The sequence below is a fragment of the Cynara cardunculus genome, assembly GCF_001531365.2.
Source record: "Cynara cardunculus var. scolymus isolate 2C chromosome LG 12, CcrdV1, whole genome shotgun sequence".
Lineage (NCBI taxonomy): Eukaryota > Viridiplantae > Streptophyta > Magnoliopsida > Asterales > Asteraceae > Cynara > Cynara cardunculus.
This window is the reverse complement of record NC_037539.1, coordinates 37,339,414-37,352,020: the sequence shown is the minus strand read 5'-3', so window position 1 is coordinate 37,352,020 and position 12,607 is coordinate 37,339,414. Positions and strand designations below refer to the sequence as shown.

Sequence of the window (12,607 nt, the reverse complement as noted above, 5' to 3'; positions counted from 1 at the left end):
GGAAATTATTTAGATAAATATAAAGAAATGAAGTCGTATATATTATCTGTATTTGTATCTGTATTAAATCAATATGTATTTAGATCAGAACTCTTAGTTACAACTTATACAGTATAAGATACTGCTTTTTAATGCAAATATTTCAAAGATCTCTTAGTCACAACTTAGTATGCATGAGGTACAACTCCTAAATGCACCACCAACGAAGCCACCAAAGTTGAAAGGTTCAACTTTACTTTTTCACTTTCTTCTCGGGTCAAATTATTTCCTTCCCGTTTGAGCTTTCTCCCAAAGAACACAAGTTCTTTCCTCGCTCAACTTAATTAGAGAAATTAACTTAAATCACCATTTTTCTCATCCAAATTGGTTTTCTAACCATCTTTCTTTCGGTTTAACCCAAATGTCAATATATCCGCAGTAACCATTGCAGACCTAGCTAAAAGACAACACAAAGGTTAAATTCAACCAATTTACCGTCACAATTGCATATCTGCGTTCAATTTGAATTTTTTTTTTGCCTTAAACTAGGCATGCGATATTACGAACCTGAAAATTGTGGAAGTAGTGACATTTAGATCAATTCAATTCGACTAAAAATGACTCCTCAAATTATCCGCCATTACCTTTTATAGGGGCTGTTTGACAGTTGCCGAATGGTTTTGTGTAGAATCATTAAGTGGTCAGAATGATTAAGAGGCTTTCATGATATAGTGCAAAATGAAATATAATTGTTTGGTAATTGTTTACGATGAAATTAGGGCTCTTAATAGTTAAGGGAGGCCCATGATACAAAATTATTCAGATGATTTTAAAACCATTAAAAGACAAACTTTTTTTTTACCAAACAAGATTCATCTCTTAACGATTCAAAAATTACCTCTTAATGGAATTACAAACAACCCTAAATTTGTTTTTTTTTGGGTTTAGGTTTTCAAGATCTTTCGTCTTCTCAAAACACTACGATGGTTTCTTTTCCCACAACTAAACCCAAATTCAAAATTCAAATCTCTGAAATCTCCAAAATCAAATTCAAATCGAAGATCACTTCTCCTAAAATCTTTGATGTAGGGTTTCATAAACCATCAATAATAGTGTTCTCAGTCATCTTCTCCTTTCATCGTCCTCCCTCCGGTTCCATTTAAACAAGTTTCTGTGGCTTACTTGTTGTCTTGGTATGACCATGGATTCTCCATTTCACATAGAATTATGGATATCGAGCTTAAACGGGTAGTGAATTTCACTTTTCGATTTCCTTTTGGTTAACATCAATTTCAGCTTTCTTACGGTTAGCTGATATTTCGTGAGAATCCATTTACACCGGTATTACATCACTGGATGCATGTGGATCATCAAATGACGATCGAGAGTGATTAGTGGAACTGGGATCACAACTTGGTGCAGATGTGTTGACGTGATGTTGCTGCTGGTAATGGGTTCCTGATCCCTAATGATAATCACAGGTTGTGTAATACTAATACCCACTCCATTGACTGATTCATTATGCATAAAACCTGCTAAAAGAATGAGGTTATGAACAAGCGATTGAATGTCTACTGGTAGCTTATGCATTCTTTGGTCTTCCTCTCATATATAACTGTGATGACTTAATTCATTCAGCCAGAGGCAGTTTCTTTATAAAGACGTTGTACTCCTTGTTTCCGATGACAAGGTTTAAAGTAGGGGTGAGCAGCGGAATCGGGTACCCGTTTGCGGAACCGGAACCGCCGGTTCCAGAACCGGAACCGATATGAGTGGTTCTGGTTCCGGTTCCTAAAATACGGAACCGATTGAGAAYGGTTCCGGTTCCGGTTCTCAGTTTTTCGAAACCGTTACCCGCCGGGTACCCGGAACCGGCGGTCGTTTTTCAATAAAAAAATAATTGATTTTTTTCAATACCAAATTTATATTAAGTTACATCTTCAAATGACGCGGTCATCTTCATTCTTCATCTACTTTCTAGCTCTACTAAACTACAGTTCGTAGTATGTAATCGTTAAGTTTTGAACATTTACAATTATAGTATATAATCGTTAAACTTTGAACATTTACAATTATAGTATATAATCGTTAAACTTTGAACATTTTCTATTAGTCTATTATGGTTTGTAATCGTTAAAACAATATTTGTAACCATTATTCCGTATAATTTGTATTCTTGTTTATTTAATTTAGTGTTTTGGCAATATTTTATTTTTATTTCTAAATAACAAAATTTTAATATTTTAGGAAGCGGGTACCAGGAACCGGAACCGGAACCCTGCGGTTCCGGTTCTGTTTTCGGTTCCAAAAATTCAAGAACCGCTCTAACCGGTTCCGGTTCCGGTTCCTGTCAAAAAGGGCGGGTACCCGCCTATGCTCACCCCTAGTTTCAAGATTGATTGTAGACATAAAGATAAAATCGATTCAAACTCTAATTAAGGGGCCGTTTACTAATTACGCTTACCCGGTAAGTACTTACCGGGTAATTTTCTTCACCGGATGAACATGACAAGGGCCAAAAATCTTTATTCGGTAAGAGTGATGATAAGGATGGAGAGTCTTACCCGGTAAGTGAGAGTGACGACTCTTATCCATGTAAGCACTTACTAGGTAAGTTGTTGTATAGGATTACATTTTGATGTACTACAATATTACCCAATAAAATAAATTATAGTGTTGACTCCTAAAGTTAAGCACTTACCGGGTAAGCATTTAGGTAAACAGCCCCTAAGTCTTAAGAGTTGCCTTCAGAAATCTGAAATCCCGGAGTTCAGAGTTTGGAAGAAGAATAATTTGGCTAAGTGCTAACTCTGAAAGAGTTGTCTTTTGAGTGATGGAGTTAAGATTCTAGAGTTCGATAGAAGAACAAATGCGACCGAGTATTAAGTCTGAAGATTTGGAGTTCAGAGTTAGAAGATTAACTCTGAATGTTCGATACAAAATTATACTCGAAAGATTTCTAGATCAGGACTTCTCAGAAACGAAGACTTCTTACAGGATATAAGAATTTTCTTAGCCTATGTTGCTTACAAGAACTTCAAAGTCTATCCAATAGATGTCAAAAGTGCATTTCTGAATGGTGTGTAACATGAAGAAGTTTATGTTCAACAATCTGAAGGTTTTGAAGATCCTAAATATCTAAATCATGTCTATGTCTTGAACAAAGCCTTCTATGGGCTTAAACTGACTCCGAGAGCATGATTGCAAACTCTGATTGACTTCCTTTTAAAGTATGGCTTCAAGAAATGTACAATAGATACTAGTTTATTTTTTAAGAAGCAAGGTGAGCATATAATCTTGATACAAATTTATGTAGATGACATAATTTTTGGTTCTATTAATCCAAAATTTTGTAAGAACTTTTCAGACATAATGCAAATCAAGATTGAAATGAGTACGATGGGTGAACTGAATTTCTTTTTGGGACTTTAGATTAAGCAAACACCCAAAGGAATATTCATAAATCAAATTAAGTATATCAATGATATCTTAAAGAAGAATAATTTGACTAAGTGCTAACTCTGAAAAAGTTGTCTTCAGAGTTCTGGAGTTAAGATTCCAAAGTTCGATAGAAGAGCAATTGCGACCAAGTGTTTCGAAGCTTTGGAGTTCAGAGTTAGAAGAATAACTCTGAATGTTCAATACAATATTATACTTAGAAGATTTCCAGATCGAGGACTTCTCAGAAACGAAGAGTTCTTACTGGATACTGGAACACGTGTTTCCATGTAATTAGTTTGTCATGTAAACCATGTATCTTTAGCATTTCTATTCTAGTATAAAAAGTGTCTGTTAAACTTTGTTGTAACTTTTTAAGATACAAATTGTATAGATTTCATTTCAGATTATTTTGTTAACAGTTCTTGATATTCAATATACATGATGACTACTTCGATTGAATATCATTCCTGTAGATATTTTCTTTGTGTTTATCATATTCTTGACTAAGGGGCTGCTTACCTAAATGCTTACCCGGTAAGTGCTTATAGTTAGGAGTCAATACTATAATTTATTTTCTAGGTAAGATTGTAGTATATCTAAATGGTATCGTGTGCAATAATATATATGGTAAGCGCTTACCCGGGTAAGAGTCATCACCCTCACTTACCGGGTAAGACTCTCTATCCTTATCATCGCTCTTACAAGGTAAGATTCTTGGATCTTGCATGTTCATCCAGTGAGGAAAATTGGCTGGTAAGCACCTACCGGGTAAGCGTTTAGTTAACGGTCCCTAAATCTCTATCTACAGGACTCACAAGTTGGATGATCTCTAGCGACAAAAAACTCTGACTCTAGAATGGTTTGCCAGATTTCGCACAACACTACCTAAATAGCTATGGACACTTATAGATCTTCAAAAATATGGGCAAATCGATCTTCCATATTAACATATTCGATTCAAGCAGCTGTGAGAATTACCCACCATGCTAAAAAAAAGCCCTAAATTGCACAAGGGGATTGATCAATCTGTGACTCAAGATGATCAAATCCAAGGCAAGATTCTTATATCTTACTAAGGGGTTGTTTGGTTGATTTTTCGTTAAACTCTGTATGGATTAAGTTGTACATCTACTGTCGTTGGCTAAGCAACTAGTTGCCTTCTTAGCCTTCCTAGACCGCTAGTTGACTTCTTAGCCTTAAGGAATTAATCTATCTGTCTAAATTAAGCTAAACTGGTGTTCATTTGTTGGACAAAATATTTTGTCTGAATGATGTAAATGACCATTTTACCCCCTTCCTTTACCTCTTAATTTTTGAAAATGATAGACCAGTAGACCATATTGCAAAGTCTAAAGACCGATAATGCTATACCTGAATATTGCATATATATTCAAATTTCAGCTTACAGAATTTGTCATCTATTGCAAAAGTCCTGCTTGAAAAAACAGTTGATGTCGATTTTCAGTGGTTGAAAAAAGCAATGGTTACAAAACATTTTTTATTGCTATCATGAAGAATTGTACCTGCTCAAAAATTTGATTATTTTGAACGAAAGCCAAGAACGTGGATTATCTTGTTGGTTTGGTGAAAGAAGGGAAACTTAAACTTGTAGTCGACTCGGCCGAAGAGGCTTGGGTCAAGAGCACCATGTAAACTTACATGCCTACTGTAAATTTATCTTTTTAACTATTGTGCAACTGTTGTTTTAGTTTTCTTTTTCTAAGAAAGCTGTATAAGTAGTCTTTTTTGTGGAAAAATACTTTATGAGTTGATTCCTATTTTATAGAAAAAAAAATAATATTGTCATGTTTAATATCAATAAACATTTATTTAAGTATTTACCATAAATATGATTTATTGAGAAACATTTTTGGCAATATTCTCGTCCTTTGATGCAATGCTAGCATTTGAGAAAGTCATTGAAAAGAAATCCTCTACCGATGAATCACAAACTTCAGCTTCTAAATCATAATAGCAACCAAGAATAAAATTCTCAACTTGTATTCTATTTGCAGTTAAAAAAATTTAACATTAGTCACTGTTTCTTTTAACCATTGGTGTCTAGGCCAACTTGCTTGCACCTTGACCAGTCTCAAGTGTCCTGGAAAAATTAGAACTGGTGACTATGAGGAAGATCCCTACAGCAGCATCAACTACCATCATTTTCACACAAGGAAATATATTTTTCACAACTTTAACACTGATTTGGTTTTTATTCTTTCTCACATATATATTCTACATAAAAAATGTGAAATGGATCCACATATATGTTTTATTTGGTAAAAACCGATTTGTATCAGGTATTCTTGCTTACATCTATTCAAAATTTACACTCGGCTATATTGTGCGGGTATACAACTAGTTTCGGGATGGGAAAAAAAAAGACAAAAATGAAACATGATTGTCGTTTTAAATTCTCGACTTTAAATCGAGATGCAACATCACGCGCATACTATACTAGTTATTAAAAAGATTGGACAAGATTTGGAAATACAATTCATGATGAAATATTATTTTGAGCATCTCTAACAACTTTTTTAAACGTAAATAAAAATTTTGGGCAAATTTAGGTTCTTTTAAAAGGAAAAAATAAATATGTTGATAAAATTTAAATTTTTTTTCCAAAATAGAGAAAACATCGGAGAGTGTGTGAAGTTCTCCAAATTTGGATAACTCTTCAAAAGTGATTACCATGAGAGAGAAACAATTTTTTATTGTATTTCCACCAATAAGAGACCTTAATATTAAATGTTTATGAAAGAAAATAAAATTTTATTATATATATGTAATATAATAATATAATTAATGTTATAATTAAAAAAATCTTTTGTAGTTGAATGTAATTTATTTCTGTAAATTTTGAGTTTTGATTCTACATTTTGAATTTATTTGATGAATTTGTTGGAGATGCTCTTACATATTAAGGGGTTGTTTGGTTGGTCCTTCATTAAGTCTTGTATGGATAAAGTTGTCTGTGTAGCTTAATATGTCTATATAGATTGAGAATTTTTTTTTTCGAAGTGATTTTCATAGGTGAAAAATCGTATTTTTTAATTAGGAGCAATAGATTTAGAGAAAAAAAAACTTGACCTTTTGGATAAATCTCTCTCTAGAATCTTACTGAATAAATCATTTTCTATGTTATTAAACCACTACCAAATAGTCAAGTATAGTTGACTGAATAAGTTGTGAGTTTCATTAAGCTCATTAAATCGTTAACAAACGACCCTTAATTATCCTTATTATATGCCCTCAGGGCACATGATTGAAAAACCGATAAAACTTATTGACCACATTTTCTTTTGAACTTGCTATAAAAGTTCCCTTTTAAGTTAGGGTTAACTAATTGACCGGATCAACAATATTTGATAAAATTCTATGCATTAAGTTAAATATATATTTGTTGAGTTAAAACTGTAAAATTTCTGATTTAACCTTAAACTATAATATTGCATGCATGTAATGTTGCAAGATGCATGCATGGTATAGTTCTTTTTCTCATGTTACCAACTTTATAATAACGTTACTTCTTTTTGGACCAGTTAACTAATTGTCATTATTATCATGTTATGAGAATTGATGTTATTGATCCGGGTTTATAAGATTGCAAGAGTGGTCTGACGTACAAGGACTCCTACCGTTTAATTGACACACATAAATATAAAAAATTATAGGCCTTAAAGCTACACCTACCTTAAATTGATGTGCGCTCCCTTTAATTAACATAAAGTGGCCTATTGATATTGTCATTACATGTGGTTTTATAGGCTGTAAGTTCAAAATCTTTTGGTAATAGCAACAAAAGGAAGAAAAACCACTTCTGTATGCCGCAAAAAACTCGTTATACAACCACAAGGGTGGTGTCTGATTGGTTTGAGCTTGGATCCAAAGCTCAAAAGTACCAGGAGGTCCCAAGTTCAAATCCAAGGAGGAATAAAAATCTCTTTGTGGCCACGGAGGTTCAAATGCGGTGACTCCAGGCTATCTGCAAAGCAGGTGGTCGACCTGGGATTAGTCGGCTCGCATAGCAGGTTGGATATCCAAGTTAATTAAAAAAAAACCCCGTTATACATCATTTTCAATGAAACCTGATAGTCTTTACACGTAATACTTATTTTATTTTATATTGTCAATTATTTGGTGATGTAGTTTAAAAAAGATTTTGGGTCCGTCTCTATAAAATTACTAGTTTTCAGTATTAAAGGGTATTTAAAATTTTATTAATTAATAATTAATATTTTATAAAGAATTAACCCCCTTTGTTAAATTGGTGTAAAGTGACATGCTAGATCATATGACATTATTATGCCCCCAAATCTTTTACACTTTTGTAAATCAATCATCACATCTTTGGAAAAGGATTGGGAAAACATCATGGTAACAGGGAAAGTTCAAATTATATAGAAAACTAATCAAATATGATGACTTTTAGATAATATTTATATTGTATACATTCCGTACTGTTATTATATTCTTGTTTTCGTTACTGATAAGATAATCTGGTATTCTGGTTCCTCAACTTTTTGAACAATGTTGTAGAAGCTATACTGAGAGTTTGGGTTTCTTCTTAGTTACAACTGATGTTATTGTTTTGAAATTGATCAGTATGGGTACATTTGATTTACAGTATTGAACAAAAACATTACATAATAAAAAGCCATGTCTCATGCTTGGCACGTCATAAACTTGGAAAAAAGTGAATATTTTTGTCCCGCCCAAAACCCTTGAACAAAGTGGGACAAGTTAAAAGACGACAGTTTTACCTTTGTTCTACAATTCAAATGAGGTACATAGACTTCTGTAAAAAAAACCCTTTTGTATCACCTCCTCGTTGCTCTGTTTATGCTTCTCCTCCGAAGTCGAAACTCCGTAAGTTCATGTGTTGTGATAGTTTACATCGTCACTGTAGCTCGCACCTACCATCATTGTTATTTCCAATATTATACTAAAAACAAATTGAAATAACTAACCAGATTTGAAATATTATTTACTAGTTCTTTCATAAAAGGTAACTCCTCTCTATTGTCGTTGTACTATTATAATCTCATCTCTTGCACTTAATTAATGTTAGGGCACAACAACAATGAGTTAGCATGTTGTCCCTGATTTACCCTTTCCAGTTATCTAGTGAATGGATTTCATGTTTTGAAGTTTGATGTCGAATCTAGGTTAAAATCTGGTGACATTTTGTTATGGTTGGAATCTATCGAAAAATAAGGGCTTTATGAAGTCAGTGAATCCCGCGACTTTGGTCGCGTGCGAAGTCGTGTAAGCCTTTGAGGTTGGAATTTTGATTTCTTACTTCATGGCACTTTGAGAGCAAAAGTGGGTTATAAATGTTCTATTGAGAAGATTTAGAGTTGTATTGAGTTTGATGGAAAGCTAGAGCTTGTAGGTTCGAAAGCAGGGAAGAAAAACGAATAGAAGTTGGTGCTACTAGCCAGTGACCCAGGTCGCGGGGCACTTCGTGAGAAACACTGTTTTGGCATATATTTTTTTTCAATTTTTGCTTCATTTCGTTTTGGGGTTTTTCGGGGTATTTTTAGGTGCCTTAGAGATTGTTTAGAGATAAGGTTGAGTCTATCTCTCTTGATTATGATCTATGCTTACTTGATTCAAATTCAAGTGTTCAGATTTGAATTCTCATATTCGGTTAAAGTTTATAACATCGTATATCATATAAAATGAGTTCTCCTACAACATTTTTCAACTGAAATTCATATTTTAAATGAGTATTATGATGAAATGGTATACCTTATTGGTATCTATAAATTGCTGTCATTAATGGTGTTAAGGCTTTGTTTCTACAGATTATGCTTGGACACCAACTATACCTGCGAGTGATTAGGTTGTGCTTGGGTGCCAATTATATGATTGGTTGGTTGTGCTTGGGTGCCAATTATATATTTTGACGGGTTGTGCTTGAGCGCCAACTAGGCTTACGAATGATTGAATTGTGCTTGGGTGCCAATTATATATTTTGACGGGTTGTGCTTGAGCACAACTAGGCTTACGGATGATTAAATGTGGCTAAGGCCAACTATATGTTTAATGAACTGAGAAGTTTTGTATAAACTTTTTCTTCTAAATATTATACTGGGGTGGATTTCTTCACTAGATCTTATGGTCTAACTCTAATTTTGTTTTCAAAAATATGTATTTCAAGGCCGCCATGTATAGAAGTAAAGGAAAAGGGAAATTGTGAATCCGTTTATATCCTGATCAGGAAATATCTGAAGTTTGCTTTTGACACTTGTCTGTATTGATCTTTTGTATAAGAGTTCTGTTAGGAAAAAGTTTGTAGTGGACTTTTGATAGTTTGTATAGTTTTGTATGAAATGACTCAATATGTATTTATCAGTATTAGTTGATATATGTGAAACTATATGTTATATGTTATTTGTAATTTGGTCCTTGTTACTAATGTCATCCATCTAACCATCTTCTGTTTGTTTGTTGCAGTTACGGTCCCCTCACAGGAGCGGAAAATGCAATTCACTATTAAGGGGTCGTTTGCCACGTAAGCATTTACCGCGTATTACTTACTTTATCGAATGAGCATGACAAGGATCAAGAATCTTACCCTACAAGAGGATAGTAAGGACCGAGAAGCTTACCGATTAGCAAAGGAGAAGATTTTTTTTACCTATTAAACGTTTAATTAGTCCCGTTCCTGACATTTTATAGGTCATGTGTGAGATGTAAAAGAGGGTCCTCATTATGTATGAAAAAATCTTCAACATATTGTTTTTATCATTAGAAATAACATCAAATTCAAGAAATACTAATAATTCATATAAAAACGTTTTCATGAGTATTCCTAAACGCAAAATCAATCATTAACTATTTCTAAATTAATATTATCTTCTATATCATTTTTACATAACATCATCAATCTGTTCTACCATCAAAAAATCCTACAATATACCTTTAATATATAGATTGACATCATTTGGGGTCACAATGTTGACTATTTAGAATAACACTCTATGTAAATCAATATAAATATGTTGGGTTTCCATCTCGCATTATGTTGAGTCTTTTATCACCGTTTTAAACTTTTAGGGTTAAAACAAACTTTTTCAAGACCATTAATCTTGGATACAAAAGCCCATGTTGATTGTACCTTGAGATCTTATTCTTGTTATAAAGATAAGAGAATACTTAAGACTTATACATTCAGTATTAGATAACAAGAGTCAGTAACGTATGAATACTAGAGGGTCGTTTACCAAACATTTACCCAGTAAGTACTTACCGGAAAAATCCAATACTATTATTTACTTACCGGATAAAATTTTAGTTAACAAAAACGGCTTTTTATGCAACAATTTATCCGGCAAGAGCTGACTGCGGTAAGAGTCATTGCCCTCACTTACTTACCTGGTCTTTGCCTCGTTCTTACCGGGTAAGATTTTTGATCCTTATCATATTCATATGGTAATATAACTTGGTAAGCGCTTACCCGAGTAAGTATTTGGTAAACGGCCCCTAAATATAAATATTAGCTGGACAATCTCATATGGTTAATAATTTTTCAAATGTATGATTTTTCTTAGTTAATAACAAAAATCTACTAAATTATAATATAAAAATAGAATTCATGTGAATGGAATAATCAAAAGAGTCGATGATAAACAATATATATCAAGGTCTTTTAGCCAAATAGCTTTTGCCTTTGATATTAGATAAAAAAAAAAACAATAAGAAATACTATAAAATAAACGACCAATTAATATTTTACGTATTTTCTTCTCCAATATACTTAATTAATACATATATGGATCCTTAATATGATATTAAATTCTTTTTGAATATTATTAAATATTAAAAAAATTGTACCTCTTTTATTTTCTAAATTTTTTGAACTACTATTATATACTAAAGAGATATGGACCCCTATTTCTTGTGGGCCCCGGGTGTATGTCTGACCCCCCTTCCATAGGGACGGCCCTACAGTTAATCGATAGGTAAAAGACACTTGCCGACAATTCAATAAGGTAAGTAAATATGATGACTTTTATCAACAAACAACTACATGTTAAGTGTTTGTTAAACGATTCCTAAAGGTTAACGTAACTGAAAATGTCTTCGTAATAGAATGTTAACTTAACAAATTTATTTAATTTATTTTTTAGTTTTGACAAATTATGTCCTAAAAATACTAAAAATATGTATTTTTATTCAATATCGTATCAGAAAACATGTTTTCAATCTTTTCATCATTGTATGATTTAAAAAGTTATTTTTATAAGATCTACATGACTGTTTGGTAGCTGTTGAATGGTTTGGTGTGGAATGATTAAGTGATTGAAATGATTAAGTGACTCTCATGATATAGTGCAATTAAAATATTATAGTTTGGTAACTGTTTACGATGAAATTAGCACGCTGAATGGTTAAGGGAGGCTCATGATACAAAATCATTCAAAGGGTTTTAGAACCATTAAGAGGTAGGCTTTTTTTTGAATCGTTAAGAAGTGAGAAGTTGTTTGTTTACCTCTTGATAGTTCCATTAAAAGGCAACATCTGAATCGTTAGGAGGTGAATCTTGTTTGACAAAAAAAATTGTCTCTTAATGGTTCTAAAACCCTCTGAATGATTTTGTATTTTGTGTCTCCCTTAACCATTAAGCGTCATAATTTCATTGTAAACAATTATATTTCATTTTAAACTATATCATGAAAGCCTCTTAATCATTCTGACCACTTAATCACTCTGCACCAAACCGTTCAGCAACTGCCAAACAACCCCTCACTTCTTAACGATTCAAATGTTGTCTTTTAATGGAACTATTAAAAGGTAAACAAACAACCCCATGATACAAAATCTTTTCATCGCTGTATTATTTAAACTTTCAATGTAAACGCAAAAAAAGTCCACATATAAACAATAAAATAGATCGTTTTCAAACTATAAATTATAAAATTTATTTTTAACATACTAGATGGGTATTTACGTAATGCAACGAAATACATCTTGATTTTAATATTTCATTTTATTTTTTATTTCGGTCGATGTTATAATATGGTCTTATTGATTTTGAAAAAACGATAATGTTTTTATTTTTTAATAAAATATAAATTTGATGATATTATAAAATTTTGACAATAATATACCGATATTAGTATCAAATTAACTATATAAAATTTATTATTTTTTTATAATTTTTTTTAAAAGTGTATTA

General features: G+C 32.4%; 1 long non-coding RNA gene across 1 annotated transcript; it reads left to right on the top strand.

Moving 5' to 3' along the window:
* Positions 1-1,008: 1,008 nt before the first annotated feature.
* Positions 1,009-3,608, top strand: LOC112522357. Its single transcript, XR_003070166.1, has 3 exons — positions 1,009-1,172; positions 1,276-1,460; positions 3,520-3,608. It is a non-coding gene; the product is annotated as an uncharacterized LOC112522357 (long non-coding RNA).
* Positions 3,609-12,607: the final 8,999 nt, after the last annotated feature.